Source organism: Somniosus microcephalus, chromosome 23, assembly GCF_052327205.1.
Source record: "Somniosus microcephalus isolate GS21.2 chromosome 23, FLI_Smic_1.0, whole genome shotgun sequence".
In the NCBI taxonomy this organism is placed as follows: domain Eukaryota; kingdom Metazoa; phylum Chordata; class Chondrichthyes; order Squaliformes; family Somniosidae; genus Somniosus; species Somniosus microcephalus.
In genome coordinates this window covers 3,692,928-3,700,545 of record NC_141009.1, presented here as the reverse complement: position 1 = coordinate 3,700,545, position 7,618 = coordinate 3,692,928, and positions in this window count along the sequence as shown.

Genomic DNA, 7,618 nt, shown 5'->3' with positions numbered 1-7,618 from the left:
CCCACCCCGAGAGAGAGAGAGAGACTCCGCTCACCCACACTCCCCACCCCCAGAGAGAGAGAGAGACCCCGCCTCACCCCGCACTCCCCACCCCCAGAGAGAGAGCGACCCCCTGCCTCACCCCTTGCACCTGGACCAGCCCCACCCACTCTTCCAACTACCACAGGAACCAGATGCACCACGCAGCCCCCAACCCAAACCCCACTCTTTCCCCCTGCCAACTCCCAACGAGTTAACACCCGACCCTGCACCCACAGCCCCCCACCCCAACCTCCCAAAGCATGTTGAGAGGTGGGGGTAGCTATTCTACGGTTTTGTACCACAGCCTCCGTGTTCTGTTCCCCACACCACAAGTTGCCAAACCCAGGGATCCCGTAAGTCACCCCAGACCCAAAATACAGCACCACCAATGAAGTGGAAGAGAGTAATAGAGTGTGTGGTGAGGTACTGGGAGGTGGGGAGGGGCGGGAGCAGACACTTGGGGAGTGCAGGCACTGGTTGGGGGAGCAGCCCACTTGATCGGCACCCTATCCGCCACCTTAAACATTCACTCCCTCCACCACCGGCGCACTGTGCCTGCAGTGTGTACCATCTACAAGATGCACTGCAGCAACTCGCCAAGGCTTCTTCGGCAGCACCTCCCTAACCCGCGACCTCTTCCACCTAGAAGGACAAGGGCAGCAGGCGCATGAGAACGCCACCACCTCCAAGTTCCCCTCCAAGTCACACACCATCCTGACTTGGAAATATATCACCGATCCTTCATCGTCACTGGGTTACAATCCTGGAACTCCCTCCCTAACAGCACTGTGGGAGTACCCTCATCACACGGACTGCAGCGGTTCAAGAAGGTGGCTCACCACCACCTTCTCAAGGGCAACTAGGGATGTGCAATAAATGCCCGCCTTGCCAGCGACACCCACATACCCAGAATGAATATTAAAAGAAAACACGGGCAGGGCGGGCTGGTGAGGGGCAGAAGGTAGTGTGATAATGACCAGATAATCTGTTTTTAATGATGTTGGTAGAGGGATAAATATTGGCCCAGGACACTGGGGAGAACTCCCCTGATTGTCTTCAAAATAGTGCCGTGGGATCTTTTACGTCCACCTGACGTAGGCAGACGGGGCCTCGGTTTAATATCTCATCTGAAAAACGGCCCCTGCAACAGTGCAGCACTCCTTCAGTACTGCACTGGGAGTGTCAGCGTGGATTAACGGTTCATATCTCTGGAGTGGGGTTTGAATCCACGACTAAAAAAATCTCATTTAATTTTGGATGCATTTTGAGGAGCGGCAGTACAAACTAAATGGTCCAATTTTACAGGAGGCACAGGAAGAGAGATCCTGCGGGTGTACGTACACCAGTCTTTGAAGGTGGCAGGACAAGTTGCGAAGGCTGTTAAAGTGTACGGGATCCTTGGGTTATATTTAGAGGAACAGAGTACAAGAGCAAGGAAGCTAAGAAGAACCTTTATTAAACACCGGTTCAGTCTCAGCTGGAGTATTGTGTCCAATTCTGGGCACCGCACTTTAGGAAGGATGTCGAGGCCTTGGAGAGGGTGCAGAGGAGATTGACCAGAATGGTCCCAGGGATGAGGGAATTCAGTGAGGTGCAGAGACTGGAGAAGCTGGGGTTGTTCTGCTTAGAGCAGCGAAGGTCAAAAGGAGATTTAATGGAGGTGTTCAAAATCATGAATGGTTTTGATCGAGTAAATAAAGAGAAACTGTTTCCAGTGGCAGGAGGGTCGGTAGCCAGAGGACACAGATTGAAGATAATCGGTAAAAGAACCAGAGGGGAGAGGAGGAGACATTTTTTTAAACAGCGAGTTGTATCGAGAATGCGCTGCCTGAAAGGGCGGTGGAAGCAGATTCAATAAATAACTCTCAAAAGGGAATTGGATAAATACTTGAGAAATTTACAGGGCTCTGGGGAAAGAGCGGGGGGAGTGGGACTAATTGGAGAGCTCTTTCAAAGAGCTGGCACAGGCACGATGGGCCGAATGGCCTCCTGTGCTGTATCAATATGTGATCATTTATAAATTGATGATTGAGTTTTCCCAAAACCCAGAATAAACAGTGTATTTTTTCTGTGACTCATTAATCAGGAAGCGGGGGAGGGACACAGTGCCTGTTGCTGTGACCATTTATTGATTTAGCCAGAGTGACGGGTCACATTGTCCGCATGCCCGATACGAGACTCCCAAAACAAGCGCTCTACTCGGAGCTCTGGCACGGCAAGAGAGCCCCAGGTGGGCAGAGGAAACACTTCAAGGACACCCTCAAAGCCTCCTTGAAAAAGTGTAACATCCCCACCGACACCTGGGAATCCCTGGCCCAAGACCGCACAAAGTGGAGGAGAAGCATCCGGGAAGGCGCCAAACACCTCGAGTCTCTTCGCCGGGAGCAAGCGGAAGCCAAGCGCAGGCAGCGCAAGGAGCGCACGTCAACCCAAGCACCCCATCCACCCGCCCCTTCAACCACCGTCTGCCCCACCTGTGACAGAGACTGTAGGTCCTGCATTGGACTCATCAGTCACCTGAGAACTCATTCTTAATGTGGAAGCAAGTCATCCTCGGTTCCGAGGGACTGCCTCATCCTCGGTTCCGAGGGACTGCCTCATCCTCGGTTCCGAGGGACTGCCTCATCCTCGGTTCCGAGGGACTGCCTCATCCTCGGTTCCGAGGGACTGCCTAAGAGAAGAGTCGGAGTAAATTCCATCACCACCAAAGAAGGAAAAAACAAGATCAGATTATGATATATTTTCTAAAAATGATCCTGATCTTTTTTGATATTGTTATGTGATTTGTTTTGTGGAATATCCCAAATGTAAGAATGAATTGAAGGGGGGGGGGGGGTTCGATTAATTTAAGAAAGCAAATGTGTACAGTTATCCTGATAAAGCAGGAAGTATACCTCCTGGGGCGGTACTGAGCCACACTGACCTGCAAGGTCCCAGGTTCCAGCTCTGGGTCAGCTCATCCCCTCAGGGGCTAATCTCCTGCGAGAACTACAATCAACCTCCGTGTCCCCTGGGTTACAGAGAGAATAAAACCGGCCAGGGTTCCCGCTCCAGATCAGTCTCCAGTGGCTCATGCTGTGTGTGTGTGAACATTGACCGAGATCGAGCTCAGCAGTGATATATCCCACCCACGGTTCAATAGCCTGCCGGATTTTAAAATTCTCATCTTCGTGTTCAAATCCCTCCATGGCCCTCCTCGCCCCTCCCTATCTCTGTAACCTCCTCCAGCCCTACAACCCCCTGAGATCTCTGCGCTCCTCCAATTCTGGCCTCTTGCGCATCCCTGATTTTAATCGCTCCACCATTGGTGGCCGTGCCTTCAGCTGCCTGGGCCCTAAGCGCTGGAATTCCCTCCCTAAACCGCTCCACCTCTCCCTCCTCCTTTAAGATGCTCCTTAAAACTGACCTCTTTGACCCAGCTTTTGCTCAACTGTCCTAATATCTCCCTGTGGTTCGGTGTCAAATCTGTTTGATAATCGCTCCTGTGAAGCACCTTGGGATGTTTTACTACGTTAAAGGCGCTATATAAATGCAGCAAGTTGTTGTTGCCGTCTGGACATACACATGAATGGCATTGTGGGTGAGGAGCCAGAGTTTGCCCAGCGCCTGTGGAACTGTATCCCAGTGAGAGCCATTCGGCCCAATTGGTCCGTGCCGGTGTTTCTGCTCCACACCAGCCTCCTCCCACCCCTCTTCATCTCACCCCATCAGCATATCCTTCTATTCCTTTCTCCCTCATGTTTTTATCGAGCTTCTCCGTAAATGCATCTCTGCTGTTCGCCTCAACCACTCCCTGTGGTAGCGAGTTCCACATTCTCACCACTCTCTGGGTAAAGAAGTTTCTCCTGAATTCCCTATTGGATTTATTAGTGACTATCTTATATTGATGGCCCCTAGTTTTGGATTCCCCACAAGTGGAGACATCTTCTCTACGTCTACCCGATCGAACACCTTCCTAATTTTAAAGACCTCTATCAGGTCACCCCTCGGCCTTCTCCTTTCAGAGAAAAGAACCCCAACCTGATCAATCTTTCCTGATAGTTGGAACCTCTCAGTTCTTGTATAATTCTTGTAAACATCAGTGGTAGGGAAATTATTGGAAAAAATTCTGAGGGACAGAATTAGTCTCCATTTGGAGAGGCAAGGATTAATCAAGGATAATCAGCATAGCTTTGTCAGGGGGTGATCATGTCTGACCAATTTGATTGAATTTTTCAAGGGGGTGACTCGGTGTGTAGATGAGGGTAGTGCAGTTGATGTAGTCTACATGGACTTCAGTAAGGCGTTTGACAAAGTTCCACATGGGAGACTGGTCAAGAAGGTAAGAGCCCATGGGATCCAGGGCAATTTGGCACATTGGATCCAAAATTGGCTTAGTGGCAAGAGGCAGAGGGTGATGGTCGAAGGTTGTTTTTGTGACTGGAAGCCTGTGTCCAGTGGTGTACCGCAGGGATCGGTGCTGGGTCCTTTGCTGTTTGTAGTGTACATTAATGATTTAGATATGAATGTAGGAGGTATGATCAGTAAGTTTGCAGATGACATGAAAATTGGTGGAGTGGTAAATAGCGAGGAGGGAAGCCTCAGACTACAGGACGATATAGACGGGTTGGTCAGATGGGCAGAACAGTGGCAAATGGAATTTAAACCTGAGAAGTGTGAGGTGATGCATTTTGGGAGGACTAACAAGGCAAGGGAATACACAATGAATGGTCGGACCCTAGGAAGGACAGAGGATCAGAGGGACCTTGGTGTGCATGTACATAGATCCAACTGCCTCCCTGGTGCAAGGGTCAAGGATGTCTCCGAGCGACTCCAGAACATCTTGGAAGGGGAGGGTGAACAGCCAGTTGTCGTGGTGCATATAGGCACCAACGATATAGGTAAAAAGCGGGATGAGGTCCTAAAAGTGGAGTATAGGGAGTTAGGAGATAAATTAAAAAACAGGACCTCAAAGGTAGTAATCTCAAGATTGCTACCAGTGCCATGTGCTAGTCAGAGTAGAAATAGAAGGATACTTCAGATGAATACGTGGCTAGAGGAATGGTGCCAGGGGGAGGGATTCAAGCTCCTGGGACATTGGAACCGGTTCTGGGGGAGGTGGGACCAGTTCAAACCGGACGGTTTGCACCTGGGCAGGGCTGGAACCAATGTCCTAGGGGGAGTGTTTGCTAGTGCTGTGGGGGAGGGTTTAAACTAAAATGGCAGGGGGTTGGGAACCTGAGCAGGGAGACAGAGGAAAGGGAAACAAGGATAAAAGCAAAAGATAGGAAGGAGAAAAACAAAAGTGGCAGTCAGAGAAATCAATGGTTTAAATCAAACATGGCCACAGTAAATAATAATTCTAATAGGTCTAAGAGCATTAAAAAAACAAGCCTGAAGGCTTTGTGTCTTAATGCGAGGAGCATTTGTAATAAGGTGGATGAATTGGCTGCGCAAATAGAAGTAAACAAATACGATTTGGTTGGGATTACGGAAATGTGGCTCAAGGAAGGCCAGGACTGGGAACTCAACATCCAGGGGTATTCAATATTTAGGAAAGATAGGCAAAAAAGAAAGGGAGGTGAGGTAGCATTACTGGTTAAAGAAGGGATTAACACAATTGTAATGAAGGATATTAGCTCTGATGAGGTGGAATCTGTATGGGTAGAATTGAGAAATACTAAGGGGAAAAAAACGTTAGTGGGAGTGGTTTATAGACCTCCAAACAGTAAGGCGGAGGTTGGGATGGCATTAAAAGAGAAATTAAAGAAGCGTGCAATAAGGGCACAGCAGTCATCATGGGTGACTTTAATCTACATATAGATTGGGCCAACCAAATGAGTAACAATACTGAGGAGGAGGAATTCCTGGAGTGTTTACGGGATGGTTTCCTGGACCAATATGTCGAGGAACCAACCAGAGATCAGGCCATCTTAGACTGGGTATTATGTAACGAGAAAGGATTAATTAGCAATCTTGTTGTAAGAGGCCCCTTGGGTCGGAGCGATCATAATATGATCGAATTCTTCATTAAGATGGAGAATGAAGTAGTTGACTCGGAGACTAGGGTCCTCAATTTAAATAAGGGAAACTATGATGGTCTGAGGAGCGAGTTGGGTAGGATTGATTGGGGAATGGCACTCAAAGGGTTGACGGTGGATAGGCAATGGCAAACATTCAAAGACCGATTGGATGAACTACAGAATTTGTTCATCCCAGTTTGGCATAAAAATAAAACAAAAAAGGTGACCCAACCGTGGCTAACAAGGGAAATTAGGGATAGCATAAGGTCCAAGGAGAGGGCATATAAATTGGCCAGAAAAAGCAATAATCCTGAGGATTGGGAGCAGTTTAGGATTCAACAAAGGAGGACAAAGGGATTAATTAAGAAAGGGAAAATAGAATATGAGAGTAAGCTTGCAGAGAACATAAAAACTGACTGTAAAAGCTTTTATAGATATGTGAAGAGAAAAAGATTGGTGAAGTCAAGCGTAGGTCCCTTGCAGTCAGAATCGGGGGAATTTATAATGGGGAATAAAGAAATGGCAGACCAACTAAATACATATTTTGGTTCTGTCTTCACAAAGGAGGACACAAATAACCTCCCAGAGATGCCGGGGAACATAGGGTCTGATGAAAGGGTGGAACTGAAAGAAATCAGTATTTGTAGGGAAATGGTGTTAGGAAAATTGATGGGACTGAAGGCCGATAAATCCCCAGGGCCTGATAATCTACATCCCAGGGTACTTAAGGAAGCGGCCCTAGAAATAGTAGATGCATTGCTGGTCATCTTCCAGAACTCGATAGACTCTGGAACGGTACCCATGGATTGGCGGGTAGCTAATGTTACCCCACTATTCAAAAAAGGTGGTAGAGAAAAGGCGGGGAATTATAGACCGGTAAGCCTGACATCGGTAGTGGGGAAAATGCTAGAGTCCATTATAAAAGATGTAATAGCAGAGCACTTGGAAAGCAGTGACTGGATCGGACAAAGTCAACATGGATTTACAAAAGGTAAATCATGCTTGACTAATCTACTGGAATTTTTTGAGGATGTAACTGGTAAAATAGATAAGGGAGAACCAGTGGATGTGGTGTATTTGGACTTTCAGAAGGCTTTCGATAAGGTCCCGCATAAGAGATTAGCGTGCAAACTTAAGGCACATGGGATTGGGGGCAAGGTATTGACTTGGATAGAGAACTGGTTGGCGGACAGAAAGCAAAGAGTTGGAATAAACGGGTCGTTTTCCGAGTGGCAGGCAGTGACTAGCGGGGTACCGCAAGGATCGGTCCTAGGACCCCAGCTGTTCACAATATATATTAATGATCTGGACGAGGGAATTGGATGTAATATCTCCAAATTTGCAGACGACACAAAGCTGGGTGGGAGGGTATGCTGTGAGGAGGATGTCGTGAAACTCCAGCACGATTTGGACAGGTTGGGTGATTGGGCAGAAACATGGCAAATGCACTATAATGTGGATAAATGTGAGGTTATCCACTTTGGTGGCAAAAACAGGAAGGCAGATTATTATTTGAATGGTAATAGATTGGGAGAAGGGGAAGTGCAAAGAGACCTGGCTGTTCTTGTACACCAGTCGCTGAAGGTAAGCATGCA